The 25,233-nt window shown below is 38.0% G+C and overlaps 1 protein-coding gene across 2 annotated transcripts in view; it reads right to left on the bottom strand.

Moving 5' to 3' along the window:
* Nucleotides 1-15,543, bottom strand: part of LOC26515113 (dipeptidyl peptidase 4) — a 248,238-nt gene extending 232,695 nt beyond the window's left edge. Inside the window, exons 1-2 of one of the 2 annotated variants that reach the window (XM_044715313.1) lie at nt 15,345-15,543; nt 14,795-14,937 (exon numbers count right to left, since the gene is read on the bottom strand). The gene's annotated coding sequence lies outside the window, so the exon portion shown is untranslated. The remainder of the gene's footprint in view (nt 1-14,794; nt 14,938-15,344) is intronic. The other variant, XM_014903908.3, reaches the window with a different exon arrangement.
* Between the last annotated feature and the right edge of the window lie 9,690 nt (nt 15,544-25,233).

The following is a 25,233-nucleotide window of genomic DNA, read 5'->3' as shown; positions in this document are numbered from 1 at the left end:
GAAACATTAATTAATGTAAAAAATGTTAAAGGGGCTGCAGTTTTTTAGCTGTCAGTGTAACACAATTTCACTACTTTTTTTATTTAACAAAAAAACCAATGAAGACGTGAAGGATGGGTGAAAGTGCTCACTTCCATGATTTTACGATGGGCGCCAATTAATTAAATTAAGGGATAGGGATAGTTGTATGTCCGTTGCTGGAGAGGATGTCTTCAGTAGAGGGTGATATGATATCCCTCGCGGTTGCCTAGGGTTCTTCCTTCTCGCTGGAAGTTATGTTGGGAGTTACTAACTCCGTTGTTATCGCCCTTGAGGCTGAGTAACCAATTTTACAAGTGAATTGAATTTTACGGCTTGTGCCGGAGTTTTGGTATAGGAGTTCTTTATTGTGTGAGACTCAAGTACAAACTGAAACTTAAAGCTAACAAAAATATATTTCATAGCGGCCACGCAAATATGCAGTGTTCGCCGGCTATGCACGGGCATCCGGCCAGACGAGCTCTTAAGTAACCGGACATTGCCGTTGCGCGGTTAACTTCAGTTAACTTACACATCCTTTATTTCTGTACCAGATCTTTTCCCTGGAAGAATCAAATTTTCGGATAGGACGTCGTTAATTCAAGCTATTTCAGTTTTAAGCTGACTTGGACGTAAAATGTTGGTATTAAGCCTTCTGTTGGGCCAAGCAGCCACCAAAGATTGCATATAAAATGATAATCATATGCTAAGCTGCAGCTGTTGTTATCAGCATGTTTCGTCTCTGTTTTGTCCCCAGTTTCGCATGCGCTTTATTGTTTTTTGTAGCGTATGCGCTTTGGGGAGCTTTGGCTGAGCTTCTGCGCAAGCTCTTGGTTTGGCGTTTGTTGTGATTTGGAGTTGATTGGAGCCGCATAGATTTGGGTTAAATTGAACCAAAAATAAATATATTGAACCCTGATTTGAAACGCGTGTATTTATTCGGCTGCTATTAAAACTACTAATAGCATAACACCTTCCATGATATCAATTAACAGGCTTATGATTCCTGCTTGAATTTTTTTCACATTCATCGATCAGCCTACTCAATTCCTTCGTTACCATAAAGAATTTAATAGACTCTTTGTATACGTAATACGACTCTTGCAGTATTACAGTAATATTTTCTATTCTTTTGTTCATACTTCTGAAGTGTGTATTGACTTCTTCCGTAGTTTTCTTTATAATATTGGTAGTAGAATCGATTAACGAAGTTTGTTTTTTGCTTAACTCTTTTAAATTTTCTTGGTTGTTCAACAAATTTTTCATATTTTCTTCCATTTGAACTCGATCACCTTCATCCATTACTCCAAACAAAATATGGTATAAAGAACCTATAAATTCAAACGGTGCCCGCCTTTGCCTCGATTTATTATGGGTCATGAAGAGTTTACTCAAAAATCTGTTTGAGGGTGTTCTCTAAAATAAGGTAGCACTGATCCTCAAACCCATGAAGTTTTTCACAGACTAATCTCATCTTGGTGATTATGTTTTTCCGTTTATGGATCATCTCGAAATATGCTTCCATATCGTAGTATATCACTACGTTCCATGAGGATGAAACCACTTCTATGTCTCCCATTGGATCCAAATATACGAAGATTTGGAAATTTCATATTTTGAATCTCTGATTGCTGGTACTGCTTTTGTCAGCTGACAGCATAATGAAAGCATTATTAAGGCCAGCATCACTCTCAGCTTAGAAAATCTAGAAATACTTCTCGCTTTGGGCGGGTTGGATCTACTTTGAGGTGCTTCTGCGTCATCTAGATCATTTACACCAGCTAGGGGGCCTATTTTATTTAATGGTCTGGTTACCAAATTCTCTTGCACCCTAAGCTTAACAACTCGGACTTTTTCGTCCTTTCCTTTATGGACTTCTTCAACCCTTGCTAGAGGCCACCTCGCTGGATGGTAACTATCATCTTTTTTAGTACATTTTTTAAAATTAGTTTCACCTATTTCTGTTTCTAAGTCATTGCTGTCTTCTTCTTTTACCTCCCAATATCGGTCCATTTGTTTGAGCACGATACAGGTTGCTACGATTGAATTACTACCCCTGGATTTCGTGCATCCTGACAATGTCCATCTAAAGATAGTTTTTTGCCCAAAAAGCATACCCTTTTTGGTTATCTCCGGCAGTAAGATTTGTGGATATAAATTCGCACCAATTACCAGGTTAATTCGACCAGGTTTGTCGATATTGGGATCCGCTAAATAGAATCCTTTCCAATCCGACTTATTTATAAAAATTTTATTTGTGGGAAGACTTTTCATTAATTTTGGCAAAACAATTACAAACCCACTTCTTTTGAATATTTAATATTATTCTTGATTGTCAATTTTAATTTGTGATTTGAAGCACAGGCTGATATTCCACTTAATTCAGTGTGCGCTTTTATTTTTGCAACTTAAGTTTTTGTGCCGCTTCTTCAGAAATTAGAGTGCTTTGTGACCCATTGTCAATCAATGCTATAAATTTCTCGAATTTACCATCTTGACCTTTAATCTGAACATACGCCGTGGCCAACAACGCTGGTTCAGAGGTTATGCATGTATTTACATTATCTTTTTTAAAATGCAACAAGCTATGGTGTAATTTTTGACAATATGAGCATACTAACTCGCTTGTACATTTTGTGTTTGAACTGTGCTTTAAACATCTGCAACACACATTCAATTTTTTAACTATATTTGATTTTTCTTGTGGACTTAATGCTTTAAATTTATAGCAAACAATTAATTGGTGCCCGGGAATTTTGCACATCGGGCATTGGTCGGGCATTTGGTTATTTGTGTGATTATTTTGAATTATTTTTATAGTTGGTGACTCATTTCCAACTGATGTCAACGAACTAAGCCGTTGATCTAAAAATTCTATGACATCTTTGTTTTTAATTTTTCCTTGGCGGACTTAAATTTGGAAAGCATGCTATCGAAATATGTTTTTGTAAAATATTCATGCTTTACAGCACCAAGTTGAACCAAATGATTATGGTTCGTACAGGCTCTAAGCTCGATATTTTTATGTGACTCCCTATCCTCTTCTAAATACGAATTTTTTGCGAGAAGCGCATCTACTTGCCGGGTGAGACGCACCTGGTCTTTTATAATCGCAATTTTTTCTTTTGTCGACATTTTATCCCTTTTTTTTTTTTTTTAATTACAATTCAATGTAAGTTATAAAACTAAAAAGTTATTTTATTTTATTTTTGAAGTGAAACTTCTTATACGACGCCGGAAAATGTTGCGTTAAACGTTTAACGCTCCAGTGGAGGGGGAATAGCGTTGAACGCTTAACACAACTCGGAAGGAGAAGAGGAAAAGAGAAAGATAGAGTGCGAGAGAGAGAGAGAGTGAATGAGAGTAAGGTATCGCCAGGCGCATGCGCTGCTATGGCGATACACGTAGCGCGTAACAGCTGCGTTTATGAACGACAACGAACCTCCTGTATCCGTACCAAATTTTGATTTCGGTGTAAGATTTCAACGAAATGAAACAAGAAATTCAGGCGTTGCTATTTATCACAATGAGCAAGACAAATGTCATATTCTTACTCCTCATTTAGATATAAAGGCGCCATACGCGAGTGATGCTGATGCAACGATATCAACATCAACAAGAATTGGCGATTTGTGTGCGGTAGAATGCAAAATCAACCCTAGCGATAATCATAATAGTAAAAAATTGAATTTAATTGCCGTTTATATATCACCAAATTCATCGATGAGAGATATAAAATTTTTTATCGGTAAAGCTTTATTACCGTTGTCAACTGCAGGTTCGCAAGCTCTCGCAGAGATTATCGGAGAGCCAGTAGAGTATAGCGAACAACCGGTACTCCTTGAGGGAGATTTTAATATCAATTTCTCATTGCCAGAAGCTGAACCATTGCTGGCATTCCTCAGAGAGAAATTTTCATTAGAAATGATCAATGGAAGAAATGATCCGACGACAAAAGGAGGTACGACTATTGATGCGGTATTTGCGAGAAATATAGATAAAATAGATGTAAGACATTTCATATCGTATTTTAGTTATCATAATCCAATTGTAAATATTATAGATATGAATCCGTCAGAACCCAGAGATGATCATTGATTTGGACTTTGCTTTATAATAAATTTATAAAATGTGAATTGAAGAAAGTGTTGGTCACTCCACCTTATTTTTATCCTTTCCCTCCCGCTATTTTTCTTTTATACGAAATAATATGCATTTTTTGGAATATCGCTAAGAAGTTTCACTTCTTTCGCGCGTAGGGACTCCACGCACACAATTTTTTTTTTTTTTTTTGCGCGGTTCCCACTGCATACGTACAGCCCACCTCCCGTCCAACCGACCGAGGGGCGCTGCCGCGTGACGTACAGCTCGAATCGCGGGAATAGATCCGAGATAGTTAAGCGAAAATTAGGAGAAAGATATCACGAGGAAGAGTGTTGCACAGATAAGGCGGTTAATATAAGCGATTTAAGATTGTTAGTTGAGCAAGGTGACAAGATGTGGTAGAGACCATTGTAGTCCAAACATAATAACATAATCCTGGTGAGGACTAGATCGGTAAAAAGACATGAGTTTACATTTCGATCCATTAAGCTTTAGGTTATTTGCTAAACACCAATTTTGAAGATTATCCAAATCGAATTGAAGTCTAGACTGGGCGCTAGTGAATTTATACTGAAGGCATAGCGTAACATCATCCGCGTACATAAGTACAAGTGAATTAGTTAAGGCAAGGGGCAAGTCATTAATAAACAGAGTAAAAAGTAGGGGTCCAAGATGGCTTCCTTAGGGCACCCCAGATGTGGCGCGGACTAAACGCGAGGTAACATCTTTAAAGAAAACACGTTGGGTTCTCCCAGATAAGTAGCTCGAGATCCAGATAAGAAGATCAGTTGGGAATCCCAAAAGACTGAGTTTACTTATAAGAAGCGAATGGTTAACAGAGTCAAATGCTTGACTGAAGTCAGTGTAAATGACGTCTGTTTGTAAGCCATTCCGGAAGCCATCCGTGATAAAAGATGTTAGCTCCAATAAGTTGGCAGTGGTGGAGCGTCGCTTCATGAAGACATGCTGGCACGGAGTTATTATTGAACTACATAGGTGTTGCAAATGTGGAGTGATAAGTTTTTGAAAAAGGTTTGGAATTGCTGACAATTTAGAGATGCCTCTATTTCAGCTTATAAAACTAGAAAACCAAACTTGGCGATGACTATAATTGCTGCTGTTGTTTTGATTATTTTGCTGTCGCTGCGCTGTTGATGCTGCTACTCCTTGGGATGTTTTCACTGCTGCTTGGCTGATGTTGCTCCTGATGTTGGTGTCGCTGCGGATGTTGCTTCTGCTTGGGTCCCTGTTGCTTCGGATGTTGCTTTTGCTTGGGTCCCTGTTGCTTCGGATGTTGCTTCTGCTTGGGGTGTTCACTGCTGCTGTGACTGATGTTTCTTCTGCTAGTCACGGCTGATACTGATGTTTTTTTTTTGATTTTTGTTGATGTTTTCCGATTTAATTTTTGTTGATTTTTTTTTTTAAGTTCTATTTATTTATTTTTTTAATTTCTTTTGTCCACAATCACTTTTTCAAGTAATCACTTTACTTTTTCTTTTTAACTTTTCCGATGTAGGGCCTCGGATACGCCAACACACAAAATTTATCTTTTATATAAAATTATATATTTATTTTTTATTCCGGTGTCGTTCCGGAAAAAACACGATAGAAAGAAACCAAATATTTATTTTTATTTTTACTTTCTATTTAATTATGCTCATTGGCATTTATATTATTTTATTCTCTGTGTTCCACTTGGGGGAACAACAGAGGACTACGATATTTAAACTGAGCTCTTTTTTACTCAGATCGCAGCCTTATTTTGTAGCTACCCTGGACTGAGAATTTTACTTTTTTCTACTGTCACTTATAGGTGCCAGTTTTTTAAACCCGAGTCTCTTACCACAGGGGGGGGAAACGTCAGGGTGCCTCGAAGGACCAAATATTTAGAAATAATGGTGTTACTCCAATGAGTTCCGTTTAAAAACTTTTTTATTTCATACACTTCTCTTACAAGAAAGATACATCTTAAATCTATTTAAAACTACTTATCAACAAACTGCACGCTGACATGTGACCCTTTTTAAGTGCTTCTAGTGCACCACATACATATTTGTTTAGACTGCAGGAGATCGTTTTCAAGCCATGCTGTTAATAACTTATTCCCATGGGTCCGATATCTTACATTCTAGTTTGGAATTCGTATCGTGTTCAATGCTTGAACATTCTGCAAGGGCCACAAAAAAGGTGTACATTTTATATATTTTTAAATTCATTATATTGTCCTTTGATAACGCGGACTGTATATGTATCTGTGTACTTTTGCTTTTATAAATTTCTTTTCTTCAATATTAAAAAATTGTTATTATAATTGTTCGATAACAATATGTTGTTAATTATATAATTATATTTCATATTTTTAAAACTTTTTTACATTGTTCAAGTTATTTTATTAGCCCCCATTTTCAACTTAATGTTTGAACAGTGCCAAAAATGCATATACATGCATACATACAGCAGCGGATAACGGTGGGAGGCGAAAACAATAAGTTTACCGCTACATCTATTTGTATGTACACCAAATTATTTACGCACAAAATATATAAAATAATTTTTGACTGCACCTTATCTTTTTTATTTGGCAAATATTTACAATACCGAGAACGAGGGTTAGGGGGCGACAGTGATTGTGGAATAATTAATGCGTCTTAATTCCACATGTCCACAGGCAATTGTTCATTTATGTTGGCAATATGTTAATAAAATTTATATATAAACTTTGTTATTCACTTTGGCTCTACTATTTTGAAGTACGTATGCGCCAAGAATTAAAAGGAGTGTGCAATATTGCAGCCAAAGACGAATATTAATTTGTCTTTTCCACGGCAAATTTGTGAGCAACTTTTTTATTTTATTTTATTTTTATTTATATTTTTTTTTACATATACGTCATGTGTCACTGTCACAAGTGGGTTTTTTTGTTAAATTATAATAAACACAGTCCACCCGGAGGCGCCAATGTGTTAAATGAGATAATTTTATCTCAACGAAATATTAAAGGAAAGGTGGCTGCGTATTATAAACTTTCGAAAACGACGAAAAATCAAATGCATGCACTCGGCTATACGTTATAATTCGAAATGTATCAAATAATAAAACTTAAGTCTAACTTGTCTATTGCGGCGAAGCGAGGCGAATTCGCAAGAGAGCGCAACTGAGCTTTTATTTCGCTCTCGCTCCGCACTAGGTTTTTTCGTTATTCAACCCTCTAACTTAAAAAAACACCAAAATTAGGGCATTTCCGATCAATTAGTTATGTGGCAGCTATAGGATATAGTCGACCGATCCCGGCCGTTCCGACTTATATACAACCTGCAAAGAAAGGAAGGATGTGTGTAAAGATTCCACTTGATAGCTTTAAAGCTGAGAGACTAGTTTGCGTAGAAACCAACAGACAGACGCACATGCTCATATCGACTCAGGAGGTGATCCTGATCAAGAATATGTATACTTTGTGGGGTCGGAGATGTCTCCTTCACTGCGTTGCTCAAGCGTATAAAAACATAAATAATGTGCGATTGCAAATGTGCCGTGATAAAAGTAAACCTCTCTGAATAATTTTTATAAAAAATAAATATTCCAGAACCATACTATTTTCTGTCGAATTAAAATATTCGGCCCCAAAGCAAATTGTGTCTAGCGTTAACCAGGTAGTAGCCTTATGAGTTTCCACGGCCAATATAGGGGAAATAGTTGAGTCAGGAGTCCTAGAGATATCGGGTACAGGCAGAAGAGAACTCACCCACCGTTGTGGGAAACTAATAGCGCTGGTCCTTTAAAATTGTTTCTTATTATAGTAACGGCTTGGTAATAAGCGCTACTGCCTGGATAAGATTCAAATAATTCGGCGGCGGACTGCCTCCATGCCACATACTCGTCCTGTTTACCGGTAAAATCCGGAATTGACTTGACTATATCTAAGAGTATGACGCACTTCGCCGCTCCCGGTACTGAGGCCACCCTCTGATATGTTTCTATCTCTGGCGTTCTACACGCATATTTTCTTACTTCTGGTTAACGCCACTGATTTCATTCGCGAATTCGGCCCTAAGCCTCTGTTCTTGATTGGCTAAAGTACCCTGAACTAATGCCTCTATTTGGGCCGCGGCATTAGCTAGAGAGGCAGGGGCCAGTATTAAACGAAGTGTGTTCGCGGCCACATATGCCAAGGCAATAGAGCAAAGGAATCAGAATACTAATCTGCTCAAGGGCCAACACCGTGCGTTCGAGAAACAAGGAAAAAATTCCTGTGATGACCGAGGCTCGAAAAAAAATCCTCATTTCTTCAAAAAGGCAAACAAGAAAATGATGATTCCCGGCGTAAACAAGACATCTGAGTAGATTGGGGGATTGCCACAGAACCAATGGACATAGATTCATCATCCTTCAAGTTTAGTTCATAGACACTGGAGTGGCAAAAAATTATATAAGGCCCCTAAAGGAGCTGAAGAACGTAATGCTTGTCGACTCTCCATTTACTGTGAGTTCCATTCATGGCTCCAGTAAGGTAAAAGAAGCACATATTTGGCCTAAAGACTTCATTTTTTATATCCTTGCAGAGGATATTATGATTTTGGTCAAAATTGTGCAATGCAGTGAAGGAGACATCTCCGACCCTATAAAGTATATACATTCTTGATCAGGATCACCTCCTGAGTCGATATGAGCATGTCCGTCTATCTGTCTGTCCGCCTGTCTGTATGTTTCTACGCAAACTAGTCTCTCAGTTTTAAACTAGTCTCTATCGAGTACTAGCAAACTAGTCTCTATCGATTTGAAACTTTGCAAACATTTTTATTTTGTTTTCAGGCAGTATATAAGTCGGAAAGGCCGGGATCGGTCGACTATATCCTATAGCTGCCATATAACTGATTGATCGTAAATGCCAACTTTGGTGGTTTTTTAAGTTTGAGGGTTGGGACTTTCCATACATAGTATATTTGGCTAATTTCATAAGAATCGGCCGACTATATCCTATAACTGTCTTAGAATGATCGGAATTGGCATAAACTTGGTGTTTTTAAGTTAGAAAGATGGGATGGGAGGATGAATGGTGTACAAGGAGTTGAAGAGTCGCATGCGTCAAGCGACCGCAACACGCAACCAAAATCCACAGGATGTGTACATTGCATCAAAAACTACGCCAGACGTCTTCTTCGCCAAAGCTGCGAGGTCCCCATTCGGTCCCCTAAACACCACCAACGACTTCTCCTATGCCGATGCTCTACGATCTGGAATGGAAAATCCAAATCAGCCTAACTCACACAGTGCTCAACAGGCCCCAGAACAGCCACATAGCAAAACGGAAACTATGATGCTTACCCTCCAACAAAGTATGATGAAGCTTATGTCATTCATGAAAACGACCATGCAAACACTTGTTCATACAGTTGATCGTTGCACAACAGTCTAAATAATCTATGCAGACTCTACGAATATCAATGTGGAACGCCAATGGTGTCTCACGGCATAAACTAGAATTGTCACGATTCTTGATCGATAACCATATTGACGTTATGCTACTGGTGGAAACGCATCTTACAAGCAAATACAACTTTCAAATCAAAGGCTATACAATTTACCGCACAAATCATTCAGATGGGAAAGCCCACGGCGGAACTGGAGTTCTAATCAGAGAACGTTTAAAACACCATTTTCACAAAAGGTTTGAAACAAACTTCTAGCAGGCCACATCGATACAAATTCAGTCTAGAAACGGAAGCCTTTCAATCGCTGCCGTTTACTGCCCTCCACGTTTCTCAATCTCGGAAGGAAAATTTATGGACTTCTACAATTCACTTAAGGATCGTTTTATAGCCCCAGGAGACTACACCGCCAAACACACGCACTGGGGATCACGTCTAGTGACTCCCAGAGGAAGGCAATTGTACAATGCAATTATAAATGTGAGAAATAAACTGGACTATGTTTCCCCTGGAAATCCCACATACTGGCCAACCGACCCACGCAAGCTCCCAGACCTTATTGTTTTTGCGGTGACAAAAAACATACCTTGCAATCTAATAACTGCCAAAGCAGTCCCGGACTTATCATCAGACCACTCGCCTGTGCTTTTAACGCTTCTTCAAGGCCCAGAAAGAAGTACTCGTTGCGGCAGCCAAAATCTCTCGCTGTTCGAAGTTGATATACCCTTGCAGTTGAGTCGCAGTCCGCTAGGTGGCGACACGCATCTTATATTATAAGATATATAGCGGATCGTATATAACCGACCGAAGTTATGGCATCAGTTAAGCTATAGGATATAGTCGACCGGCCGTTCCGACTTATATACTAGCTGCAAGGAAAAGAAGGATGTGTGCAAAGTTTCAACTCGACAGCTTTAAAACTGAGAGACTAGTTTGCGTAGAAACCGACAGGCAGACGGACATGCTTATATCGAGATGTCTCCTTCACTGCGTTGCACACTTTTGACCAAAATTATAATACCTTCTGCAAGGGTATAAAAATTATCCTTAAGAATGAAATGAGAGGAAGTGTTTACGCACTCTAACATGGCGGTGCTATTTAACAACTCGATTGTTGCTACAATTCGTACGGAGACTAACGAACCCATATATTCAAAGCTATATTCTTATCTAATGGGTGCAGCAAGTTTTGTTAACACAGAAATCAAACAGCTGTTAAAAGATGGCATTATCCGGCCTTCTAGGTCTCCATATAACAGCCCGACATGGATTGTTGACAAAAAAGGGCTTGATAACGATGGCAACAAAAAAAAACGACTGGTGATCGACTTCAGGAAACTGAATGAACGAACCATCGCCGATCGTTATCCTATGCCAAGTATTCCTATGATTCCAGCGAACTTAGGAAAGGCAAAGTTTTTCACTACCCTAGACTTAAAATCGGGATACCACCAGATTTATCTCACCGAAAAAGACCGTGAAAAAACGGCTTTCTCCATAAACGGAGGAAAGTATGAATTTTGCCGTTTACGCTTTGGACTGAAAAATGCGGGGAGCATTTTCTAAACGGCGATCGATGACGTGATCGATCACGCGAACAAATCGAATAGACGACGCGATAATTTTCACCTAAAATGCGGCTGACCATGTCGTACACATCGACACAGTCCTGAAATGCTTGGGCGAAGCCAACATGATAATGGCACCAGAAAAAACCAAGTTCTTTAAAGAAACTGTCGAATTTTTCAAAGATTCTAAGGACTGCAGCGTACATCCACAGAGATCCCGTTAGTAAAAAAACTACAACTACAAGCTAAATATATTTATACACATTGTATCATCTCAATTTTATATGCACGTAAAATAAAGATTATCATAACATTTAAGGAGTTTATTTAGGCTTAATTTTCCGAGTGCATCAAACATGGTCATCGAAAAATTTGGTAATTCCGACGTGATTTAATTAATAGAAAAAACTAATTTCATGAACTTAAATTAGACCTCGTCCAAACATATGAGGTTTAGCTTGTGCAGTGCCTAAATAAACATATATATGCAATTTGTGCTTAAATAGCATACCGTGGCTAATAAAAAAAACAGTTTTATACCCTTGAAGAGGGTTATTGAATTTTGGTCAAAAGGGTGCAATGCAGTGAAGGAGACATCTCCGATCCTATAAAGTATATATATTTTTTATCAGTGAGTCGATATACCTTCTGAGTCGATATAAGCATGTCTGTCTGTCTGTTTCTACACAAACCAGTCTCTCAGTTTTAAAACTATCGACTTAAAACTTTGCACACATCCTTCTTTTATTTGCAGGCAGTATATAAGCCGGAATGGCCGGGATCGACTATATCCTATAGCTGCCATACAACTGAACGATCGAAAAGGGCACAACCTTGCTATTTTTAAAGATTCTTCGGCTAACTATATACGATCTTATACATATATATAATAAGAATGGGTATATCAACTTAGGTTCCGCCCGAAGCTAGCTTTCCTTTCTTGCAGCTTTCAAGCCTTGGCTTCTCATCCCCTCCCTGTCTTCAGTGGTGGATACACGGAATACTCGGGATTCAGCATAAGAAGAAGTTCGCTTATTGGAAGTCTCCGAGAAGAATTATGATATCCCGCTGAATTTTTTTGAGATTTAATAACCCGCAACTGATATTTCAGGCTCACGAAATAGAATTTCGTGATTCTGGGTCTCAATCTCGTGGCTCTTCGGGGGCTTTCGTATAAATTCAATGGCTATATGCGACCCTTGAATAATTTGGGTACGACGCTTCAGATCGCCGGCTGCATTATTGTCCAGGTGCTCGTTTAAAGCTTTCCAAAGTGCTCCAATTTTTCTGCATTGCTGTCTAACGTGCCTAAAGAGAATCTGGAGTCTTTTATAAGGTTTGCTGATGGCAAAAATTTTATAAAGCCTCTGGGCCTCGCTTGAGATCCTGCGACAGATCACTTACTCTTTTCGTTTTTAGGGATTCAGTCAACCCCAAAGCCTAGGCACATCTTTGAATCAATAACGGTCCTGTTATTGAAAAGGAAAAGATCTTTCTCCAGAAGCTATGCCGTAAGAATTTGTCCTGGGATAAATGTCTTCCTCAATCTCTTCACTCTGATTGGGACATGATTTGTTGCAGCACTGCCAGGGCACAGCGTGCCGAGTTCCCTAGATGGCCACTTTCATCAAAGTCCGATATCCATGGATTCTATGATGCCAGCATCGAGGCATATAGTGGTAACATTTATGACGTATTCAACGGAACAGGTTTTGTGAGTCATTTACTCTGATCGAAGTTCCGAGTTGCGCCTCTAAAGACGATTACCGAGGGGCATTCCCACATCCTTAAGCCCGGCAGACATCCGGGCTCTCATCTGTGCTCTCATGCTTCTCCATTTCTTCTTGAAGCCCGTGATAAGTGGTCCCATCTGAAAGATCGACTCTGGAGTTCCGTGCAAGGGTTCTGCTCATTCAGGTTGTGGACTCAACAGCGGTTTTCAAATACGCGTGCATTTTTATGATGACTGGTAGACGACACCCAATTATACTGCCTAAAAGCTTTCCAGTCACTTTTGCTATAATAGTCGATTTTCATGAGCGGAATATACCCACAGGACCACAGCTATTATTCGACCAATATATTGGCCAACGTAAAGAGAAAAACGCTGATGAAGGCATTGCACAAACATCGGGTACATATCCAATGCTTCCGGAACAATCCGCGGTTGCTAAAGCACATTATGGAGGATTTCCCGAAGAAAAGAGTCAACGGCTGTCAGCTCTTTGGAGTCACTGTCGTGTATTTTTGCGGGTCATTTTTTTTAAAAGCCAGAAGCTCGCAATAACGCTACTGTTAAATGTTATGCACGTGGAGCTTATAAAGGATCTATCGACAACATAATAGAACGCAACTTATTTTGTTTGAAGGAAACACAACCTAAAAGAGCTGCTGCATCAATGAGCATCAACGAGCGCTGCTGAATTTTGCGCCAATGAGGCCGTGGAGAGGCATTTTAATCTATACATCCGCTAGATTTTGGAAAAAGGCTGTCAGACCGTGAAGCATAATTTGCTGTTTGCTGTTATTTGCGGAGCTGCGAGCTTTGCTGTGTCATATTGGTGCTGTCAAAAACTCACGACCTTTAATGTCTCTTTCAAAAGATCCTGCAGACCTCAATGTTCCCAGCACATTTTTTAACAGCAGTCGGTCAATCAGCTTTATCGAGCAGGATGTCAACAAGCTAAACTTCTAACGTATAGAAAGCTGGCAACATATGTATCTCCAGCAGCAGTCTTTCTGGTCCCAATGGAAGAAGAGTACTTAGGCCTCCTTCAGCAAGGCTCTAAATGCTGTCCCTCTGGCCTTGCCTTGGAAATTAACGTTGAGGTGCTAGTCAAGGGAGAGAACCCATCCGCTATGAAGTGGCCGCTTGCGAGAATTACGAATCAGGTCCAAGGTCGGTAGAACCGTATCTGAAACCACCAAGCTCGCAGTATTATAGCTATGCCTGTTGCCCCTTTCCCAGGGCGCAGGGGGAGAATGTCGGGTTTTGACAGAAGCACTGCTGCCACTTGTAATTAAGGCATAAGTTCAACTTGATTAAATGTTTTCGCTTTGTTGGTTGCAAGCCGACTCTTTATCGACCGCTCAGCTTCGACTGCCCTACCTTAACCATTTTTTAGCCAGCGAGCTTCCGCTCCGCCTATTGTCTAAGGCGGGCTCTTATTTTCGTTTCTAATCTCATAGCACTCGCACCATAAATTAGAATCTCTCTTGTATTCTCCCAATATTTCGGCTTATTATTCCGAGTGTATTAAATATTGTTATTGAAAAATATCGATGACCAAACGGGCTCTATAAATGGACATTAAATAAATTTTGAGGTTTTTGATTTTACAGTTTGTTGTTAGTCCCCTAAGTAGATTGGATAAGAAATTAAAATAGTGTAGAAAAGAATGGTTGAAAAATGATTATATTAGTTAAAAAAAAAAATTTAATAAAATCAAAAACAACTTTTATTGCTATTTTTTACAGATTTACATTTTTTAAATTTTAATTTAAAATTGCGAATATTTAAACATTACTTTTTCTAGTGGTAATATTTTAATTTACACAGATGTAAATACACACATATGTATATGCATATATATCTCATGACTACTCATGTGTTATTTATATTTATTTACTTATATAACTTACTTTTTAAGTTGAATAATGTAATCAAATTTAACTTACATTTCATGAATAACGAAGTATGCACCATTAAATATTGTATTATCCTGCTATTTTTCATTTCATATGCAAGTATAAACAGAAATTTCATTAATTATAAACACAAATTGAGTATGATGTTTGCACATTCATCTATTGTTCCAACACTGATTTTTATTTCACAAACATTATCATCATACGTTATATTACAAATATTACATTATTAAATTTATATACTGAAAATTATGTAAATTTAATACTACTCAATTCCGCGATACTATTTTTTTCCGCGATATATTTGTTTTATAATTTTTTTAAATACGCATGCATCCACATATATGTAAAATGTAACTTCTTTTTAAAAAACTACAATATGTGAACGTACATATATAAAACGTAAATACATTTATAAATATATTTTTGGTTGACAAAAACGAAACCAGAAACTTGTTTATCTTTTTTTATAATGGGTTAGGAAGAAATTATTGAGCTGAAGGATTTTAATAATAGTTTTAGGGCTATAAATATCATACACCGAAGGAAAGGACAAACATTTTTTAAAGAATTGACAAACTTGGTTGGGTTTAAAATTTACAACCGGCATCTATAAACCGAAAATTTATTTACGGTACACTTGCACTAATTTCTCTTATATTAGTTCTCCTGTAAGTCAGACTTAACTGTGAATGGGGACATGCGCATAACAGTTTGTGATTTTAGGTTGATGCTTTTAAGAAAATCTTCCACGTGTGTATATATTTATGTCAGTAGTCGCTACACAATACATTTAAATTTTTGCAATGCATTAGTATGAGAAACGAATAGAATAATGGCTGCAAGCGTGACGTTTAGTTTGATTATACTGTGTGTATCGCGCAAATTTTACTTAGAATATGGCCTTTCTGACCATTTATTTATGAAAATATATTTTGCAAACGCAGAACCAACACAGAAAACCCTTTAGGTTTCCTTTTACCCTCTTGTAGAGGGTATTATAAGTTTAGTCAAAAGTGTGTAACTTAAAAAGTAAATATATTCTTGAGCAGGATCACCTGAGTCGATATAAGCATGTCCGTCTGACCTTTTGTCTATCTGTTTCTACGCAAACTGGTCCTTCAGTTTTAAAGCTATCGAGTTGAAGCTTTTCACACGTCCTTCTTTTGCTTGCAGGCAGCATATAAGTTGGAACGGCCGGGATCGGTTGATTATATCCTATAGCTGCCATAAAACAGATTGATCGGAAATGCCATTACTTTGGTGTTTCTTAAGTTAGAAGGTTGGGACTCACCACAAATGTTATATTTGGCTAGATCTTTTCTACAAAATTTCATAAGAACCGGCCGACTTTATCCTATAGCTGTCTTAGAACGATCTGAATGAGCATAACTTTGTTGTTTTTTAAGTTAGAAAGATGGGACTTTTTACAGATCCTATTTTGGGAAAAATAATCGGATTTGCAAAATAAGGATAGGCCGACTATAGCTGCCTTATAACTGAAGTATCGGAATTGGCATAACTTTGGTGTTTTTTAGGCTAAAGCGATGGGACTTTCTACGGATTCCAATTTGGGCAATCTAATCCGATCTGGCAAATCTCATAGGGATCGGAAAACTATATGCTTATATGTATATTTTCTATGGATATTTTTTATCATATAAAAAAACCTCTTGACGAGGTAAAGTACCGGTGACGAACCTGCATGCGAAACCCAAAATATCTGATATCAATTTTAGTGACGAAAATATGCTATATAGGTGTACAAAATTGCATATAAAAAATATTCTTGTTCGGCACGTGACTGATTTTTTTTTTGTTTTTCTTGCACGTGCCGAACAAGAATATTTTTTATATGCAATTTTGTACACCTATATAGCATATTTTCGTCACTAAAATTGATATCAGATATTTTGGGTTTCGCATGCAGGTTCGTCACCGGTACTTTACCTCCTCCTCCTTTACATATGGAAGTAACCTCTGGACAGGCGATTTACACAGATAGCAATACTTTAATTGTAAGAATAAACATCAAAACTGTTTTTTTTTAACTCTATAGATTTTGACATTCAAAAAGGTGGAATAATTAAAAACCTTTCCAAAGACGTAAAGAATTTTTCAATAGCTTCAGTGGCTCTGAAGTTATACGTATTTTTAATTTACAAAGGTTTTGGAATTTGGTTAGTTTAAAAATTTTAATTAAAAATTTGCCCAAAAATGTATTTAAAATCCAAAATTGTTTCGTAGTTGTGGGAAACCTAATTGTTTTAACAAATTAACAAATGTTCCACTATATAATAAATTATAAAAAAAAAAACAAGAAAGGAAAGCTAACTTCAAGCGGAGCCGAAGTTGATATACCCTTGCAGTTAAGCAGAAGCTTATATTATTATTATATATATCGGATCCTATACAGTTGTCCGATCCTTATGAGAATTTCACCATCAACAAAATTTCTAATAAAAATATTGGAAACAGCCCCAAGCATTATTAAAAATAGAAAGGTTGTGCCATTTCCGATCGTTCAGTTATATGGCAAGTATAGGATATAGTTGGCCGATTCTTATGAAACATAGGATTATATTGCCCAAAACGGAAACCATAGATAATCCCATCATTCTAGCTTCAAAAACAACAAAGTTAAGCCAATTATCCTAATAAAATTTTGCAAATCGGATAAGATTCGATTCTAACTTATAAAAAAAAAAAAAATTTATGGCATATCCGATCAATCATATAATAATCATGTATTATATCTAAAATAAATGCGCAAAGATAAAAAATTAAAAAAAAAACTGGAAATTAAGTTTTTCCAGTTTTTCTAGGTAAACCAATTGTTGAATGTAATAATTTATTTTGGGTGTGCGTTATAAAATAATAAATATTAGAAAAGTATTGGCGGAGTTGGTATGCCTGGTTTTTTTTTTAGCTTTTAATCCATGATTTGGCCCAAAACGGTGGTGGCTGTAATTTAAGTAAAGCAGAGTTTTATTTATATGCATTATATGCTCAGTGGGGGCATATGCATATAAAGCTTTCTACTCATAAAATTTTGCATTCTTCTCATTAAGACATGAGACACTGAAACACAAAGCAGAATTACATCAAAAGTTACCATCAAGCAACAAAGTTCGAGGTTAGCCGAGTGGAGAGCGTCGTGGTTCCTAACACGGAGGGCCTGGGTTCGATTCCAAGTTGAGTCAATGTTTGCGTTTTACTTTTTTAAGCCCTTTTTTATTTGGATTTTATTTTTAAATAAATAAACTAAAATCTGAAAAGATATACTCCATATTTCTTAGGGTATTGACCAAATATATGCAGACTCCAAAAAGTAAATTTGCCAATCAAATACACACACATGTATAAGTAAGTGCAAGCTTCACAGTAGGCTGCACAAAATGGGTAGCTGCACTTACAGGACTATATCTTGAGTTAACGGATTTTGCCAGATATGAGCGATATATCAAAAGTTGCGTCATCTCAAAAGCTATCTCCGCGTGCAATATAAAAAGGATCAGTCGACCAAATTTTGAAAAATAAAAATAAAAAAATAAAAAGTTGTAGAACAATAGTTGCTCATATGATAGTAACAAACATTTTCCATTTTTTTTCAGGATTTTTAAGAAAAAAATAGTGCAAACAGACAAACCGACAACTGGCTTCATTTTGAAGAAGAAAAAATCGAATTTTTTGAATAACTTCTGAATGAAATGTCGGATCAATTGAGGTACTAATCGACGCGTATTTAGCTCTAGAATGCGAATATATAAAAATATTCTGTCTGGGGACTAAAATGTGTCCACCAGCCCCACTTTACTTTCACCCTAATTTCTCCCAAACCAAATAACTTTTGGAATATGTTTCGACAAAAATTATCTAATTGAAACAATACCTTTCGATTGGTATATCATTCATTTAGATCGGTTGCCTACAGAAAATTTTTAATTCTTCGGCTATATATAGAGTTTCCTCGCGCACGCCTAGGCATGCACAGTGATATGTGCCATTTCTCATACGGAATAAGGATCCTCTTTCTACCATGCGATAAGTAAAGGTTGCAGTCAGATTACCATCGCAATTTTTAAATGAAAAAATTCTTTATGTTATATATATATATTATATTTAATTTATGCAACATAATGTTGTATTTCATATATATAAAATGTACAAATATTTTCGTACTCCCAAGACAAACTACCCAAGTCTAATTTTTCAATATAAAAATATATATAACATAAGTTAACCCACAGCAAAAAGTAAATTTCTCAGAAAATCAAGCCCTCCGATGGTGACGGAACTTCCCCTTCAGCGTATCCAACGGTACGATAACATAGCGGCCAGTGCTCAGCAACCGGACACCATGCACGAAACGCTTAGGTCAGCGCTTGTGGAATAGGATTAACTTTATTGTTAAATTATCAAAAGTTCCGATTTTTGGATTGAATGAAAATTGAATCTTCTTATTTATAAAAAAAACTGACTTACGACGGAACCTTGGCGGCCTCACTTAATGAAAAATATCGAAAAGATGAGTTAAGAGGTTTCGGCACGTCCAAAAGACCCTCTGTGTTATAAGCAATCTCCTTACCCCATGAGAGTAGCTGAATTGGTAAACTCTTAAACCAAAAATCTATCAAAAGACAAGGTCTAGGTCAACCTACAATAACCCTGAATGGGAAGTAGATAAACAGGGAAACAAGAAATAAAGACTTGTCATAGACTTCAGGTGTCGCCGCTTGACCGATCACGGGGAATGCCTTTAAACACTTCAAACACTAGTGCTGGACAACAGTTGGAGTTCTGTGCTTGTTGATCGTTATATTCTGGAAGAGTTACATTAATTACTTATCTTTACAACTACTTAGTCTTTAACCTACCGCAGTTTCTCTTCCCTCTTATCGTGATGGCGCAAATCGGTTTAATTCCGCCAAATTGTTTCCCTCTGTTTACACTTTTCTTTAGTGGGACCAAAATAACCTAAACTTAAATACCAAAGCTATCGATACAAAAATACTGTGGCGCTTAATTTAAACTTAACTAACTATCGATAACCTAATCCGTTCCGCGACATCCCCACCCCCGTGAAGCAGCCGCATTCACCACATCCAGGACAGCTAACTTCGAAGCGGGACGCATTATAGTCTTGGCTCGATCGTTAGTCCGCACTGCCGCTCGACGAGGTACTCCATCTCTCCCGGTGAACACCTCTTCCACGACGCCTCATTTCCACTCCCTTCGTGGTATAGCAGGATCACAGATGAACACCAGGTCTCCTCGGCGAATTGGCTCGACGTGCTTGCACCATCTCTCCCTGCGCACAAGTGTAGGCAGGTACTCATGCACCCATCTCTTCCAGAAACGATCACGCATCATCCTCGCTATGCGCCACTGCTTCCTGGTAGCGCATCTCACGACCTCCTGTCCGTCATCCTTGGGAAGGTCTGGAACATCGGGTGCTCCCTTCAGCAAATCGTTGGGTGTCAGTGGAGCCTCCTGGTCCACCGTCACTGGTAGATGAGTGAGCGGACGAGAGTTCACTATGCTCTCCGCCTCAATCAGCAGGTTCTCCAGTACGTGCTCCTTGGGCGCAAGTTCTTTCATTGTGTGCGCCAGCACCTTCTTCACACACTGCACCATCCTTTCCCAGGCGCCACCCTCAGCTGGGTTCGCCGGGCAATTGAAGACCCATTCGACTCCTTTGGACGACAGCTCGCCCTGGATCTGTGCAGGCTCGAACACTTCGCTGAACCTCCTGGCTTCGCGGTCGGCTCCAACGAAGTTCTTCCCATTATCGCTCCTAATCCTGACGATGGGTCCACGTCGGCACATAAAGTTCCTCATGGCGATTATGCAGGAATCGGTGGACAAATCGTGAGCCATCTAGAAGTGGATAGCTCTTGTGGTTAGACACGTAAACAGAGCCACCCACCTCTTCTCCGTGCGTCGTCCAACCGTCACAAATAGCGGTCCAATAGCGGCAGTGAACTTAAAGGGCCATCCGTTGGCCTCCATCCGGTCCTCTGGTAGGGGACCCATCTCGGGCTGAGTTGGTCGTGCCCTTCGCAGCTTGCAAACGTTGCATTTGCTCACCACCCTTCGTAGCAGCCTCCGTAAGTTCGTAATCCAGAACTTCTGCCGGATCGCTCCGATGGTTGCCTCCGTGTTTTGATGGCACATCCTCTCGTGGTGATGCTGCACGATCATCTCCGCCAGTGCACAATGGGTAAAAAATCCGATTTTGGTGCATAAACCTATTTTTTTTCCTAATTAATTTTTATGAATGACCCATACTAATCGAATCTAGATATCTTCATTTGAAAAAACCCGCTTTCAAAACATTTTTGGTGGCAACCCTGCCACTCAAACAAAGTTAGCTGCTTGAGAGACCCTGCAATGTTGTTAAATTGGCGCGAAAAACTGGTAAACTTTGCGTGCTTGCTGCTTTGTTTGAAAAAAAAGTTTTAAAAATCTAAAAATGGAAATTCCTTGCGAAGGTAATTATTAATGCAAATTAGCTTAAACATTTGTTATTATATGTCTTGTTGTCCAACTGTGAACTGTTTTATATGTGTATCTTTATAGATTTGAACTAACAATTGTGTTTGTGTTTTGTGGAGAATAACTTATTAATGGCACAGCCTTGCAAAAGAGTAAGAACGAGAAATTAACTACAAAAGTGTCCTTGTTGTCATACAATTAACCATTTTTGCTCCTTTTTGCTCCTTTTTGGTAAACTTGCGTTTATCCAGGCACATATGTGTTTGGTCACGGGGCTCTTCTTGCAATTTGGGAAAGCAACAAACGCTCGCGAGAAGCCTTGGAGACTTACATATTCGACAAATTGAATGACGATCATCAAATCGAAACAATAAACCAAAAAATATCAAATAAAATTACTAACTTTATTAATTACATTAATAAACATTTGCCACGATGCTGCCGAAACATAAAGCGATTTAGACAAAAACACGCCATGTGGCTAGCCGGCAATATGACTATACGACTTTCTGATGTAAATGAATCCCCACAGAATAAAGGTAAAAATTGACATATGAAGCTGCTGGTAAACGACTCAAAATAAAGCTGGCATCTGAACTTGCGATAGAAAATCAAAATTCAACCCCTTTGTTACTACACGCTGCTAACATTTCTGCCAGAAAATCAACTGAAAATGAAGTTATAAAAAAATCTGATAGAACTGGATTGCTGGCTCCGAGTCCAATTACTTCTGAAAAGGCATTCGCTTTTTTTATGGAAAATGGGTTTACTAAGCAGCAATACATAAATGTAAAACAACTTAGTAAACAACATGGCTGCGACATTTACCCCTCTTATTCGAAAATAGCCGAGGAGAAATTAAAATGTAGACCTGCTGGAATAGAATGCACCGAAAATGAAGCAAAAGGTTCCATGCAAAACTTATTGAACCATACCGCTTCAAGAATATTACTGATGCAAAAGGAAGTTTGTGAAATACTTTCAGATGTTACTCAGTGTACTCTTATTTTTAGTTATGGGTTTGATGGGTCTACTGGTCACAGATTATACAAACAAAAATTAAGCATCGCAGAGTCTCAATCTTTAGATGATTCTCTATTTGTTACATCAATTATTCCCATAAAAATGATAGATCAAAAACAAAGAGTCATTTGGTTAACCCTCTAGTGCCCAAGACCGCCTCTAGACGGGTAATGTTAAAAATACCGTTATTTTATTCTTTTCAATCCTTTTGACTCGGTTTTGCATTGTTTCTAATTTGGGAAAGTCCAAAAATTAAGTTTGTTGCCTTTGGAATACATACTAGAGCTTGCGCAAGCTGCTGTATTCATTTGAAGCAGAAAATTTGTGAAACTCGAATGAAGTAATTATTTTGTAAAAAGTGCAAAATGTAAATATTTTTTTTAAATATTATAAATAGTTTGCCGGTGGAATAAAAAATTGTACCGTATTGTTGATAGTCTCAAGGACGCAAAATACGAAACCCACACTAAAAATAAGCTTTCGTTAGCTTTTTATTGCATTTATAAAATATCCCGTCTAGAGGCGGTCTTGGGACAATTCGGGAAAACAAATTTATAAAGTGGTTAAGAAAGGGAAGTAACTTATGACATATTTAAGTACGAATAACTGCTTGAATAATGAATTAATTGAATAATGTTAACAAGTTATCAGCTCTTTCCGACGTGGAGATTAAAAAATTATTAAATTCTATTGATTTTGGCATTGATACCATGACATTGGTCTATGTTGGGTGGAGAGATTTGTGTAACTTCAAGCGGAAGTCCTACTCCTTTTGCAAAATGGTTGTCACCCTCAAGTTCGATTGCGTCCAATTCACCTCAAGCATAGAAACGCAAACGTAAAGCGCCTGCTGATCATAATACTGCTCATGTTAAAGAAAGCACAATAGCTGAATGTGGATCTGTTTGGACTATGGATCCAAAAGCCCCGCTTTTCAAAAAGTTGTTGTGGTACCAAATGAACCTATTCATGGATTCATGAACCTATTCTGCAATATCCTTTAATGAGCCTGACCTCGGAGAACTTCAAAATCTGTAAACGCCATTCAAGTGTTTTCAATTTTTATCCCCTTGGAGGAGGGTATTATAATTTTGGTCAAAAGTGTGCAACGCAGTAAAGGAGACATCTCCGACCCTATAAAGTATATATATTCTTGATCAGGATCCCCCCCTGATTCGATATAAGTATGTCCGTCTGTCTGTCGGTTTCTACGGAAACTAGTCTCTCAGTTTTAAAGCTATCCTTGAAACTTCGCACACATCCTTATTTTCCTTGCAGGAAGTACATAAGTCGGAACGGCCGGGATCGGGCGACTATATCCTATAGCTGCCATATAACTGAACGATCGAAAATGGCACAACTGCAAGGGTATATCAAGGGTTCTATTGTTCTACTATACTATTATTGAACATATCACTTAGCAAACAAATTTGTATGCTGTCCAAAAGGATCCAATACTTCGTTTTCCACAAAAAATTTAGAAATTTGCATTTTAATGACAACAGTAAGTTGCCCTCCAAGGATTCTGCCGACCACGATCCTTTATACAAAATACGACCGCTCGCGACTCATTTCAATGACAAGTATCAATAAGTTCCGCTGCGCCAACGCTTATCTGTGGACGAACAAATGTGTGCAACAAAAGAATTGATTACATAATTTTTTGTTGGCCTATCATCCCAAAGCCGCCTCTAGGCGGTCCAAGGATATAGTCATATAAAACTCGATCCGAGCAAAAATAATTTTTTTTTTAAAACAAACATTTAATTTTGATACGTACTGAATCCAAAACTAATTTTTTTCTTGGAAAAGAAAATTTGGGCACTAGAGGGTTAAATAAATCGCCTCAGTCTATACGATTTTGCCGTCCTCTAAAAATAGCATACTTAAAGGAAACAACGTCTCTTATATTAGAAGAAAAAGAAAACTTGGACAATCAGATTAAAAACCTGGATTTATACGCGCTTGCTTTTCATTCGAATGCAATTTTTGTAAAATTCGATGGGCACCTAACACTTATAGACGGCAAGGTCTTAAATATATTAACAGGAACAAATTCCTGCCAGTCGTGTCCCATGTGTGGGGCAAAGCCCACCCAGCTTCTTACTACAAGTGATTTTTATTCCAAAATATTTGTTATGAAGCCACATACGGATCAGTATGGATTAAGTTCCCTTCATGCATGGATTCGTTTTTTGAATTCTTGCTTAAAATATCATACAGAATTGAGCTTAGAAAGTGGCATGTTAAGGGAAATGACAAAATCGAATTGGAGGCACGAAAATATAAAGTTCAAGCAGCGTTCTATCTTTTGGAAAGATATGGGGCTTCATGTGGACAATACAAATACAAATGACGGAAATACGGCGAGGCGGGCATTCTCCAACCCAAAATTATTGTCCTCTATATTAGGAATAGATCACAATTTGATTCAGCGCCTACATGTAATTTTTATAGCCATAAATTGTCATTACCCTATAAATTCAGAAAAGTTCAAATTATTCTGTTTTGAAACTTTTACTATATATAGGAGCAATTATTTTTGGTACCCCATGTCGCCAACAGTACACAAAATTTTAGTACATGGATACATTATCATTGAAAAATCAATTGTTCCTGTTGGCTCCTTAGCAGAAAGTGCATCAGAAGCAAGACACAAGCTTTTCAAGGCTGACCGGAAAAATCATGCCAGAAAATGTAGCCGGATTGACAATATGTCAGAGGTCTTTCACAGAGCTATGGATTCGTCTGATCCTTTACTGTCTAGTTCTTGGTTCACAAAAACCAACAGGATGCCTCTGCCAGCAGAGGTTGTCGATCTTTTGGATTCGCCAATCATATCCCCAGGTGTTGGCCACAAAAACGGATGTACATCCCAAAACTCGTGCGCAGAAGACACAGATGAAGAAAATGGCAACGATGATGTAAGTGACACTTTTGAAATCGAA

This window comes from Drosophila ananassae, chromosome 3L, assembly GCF_017639315.1.
Source record: "Drosophila ananassae strain 14024-0371.13 chromosome 3L, ASM1763931v2, whole genome shotgun sequence".
Lineage (NCBI taxonomy): Eukaryota > Metazoa > Arthropoda > Insecta > Diptera > Drosophilidae > Drosophila > Drosophila ananassae.
Note: the sequence above shows the minus strand (reverse complement) of the source record. Positions and strands in the feature narration are given on the sequence as shown.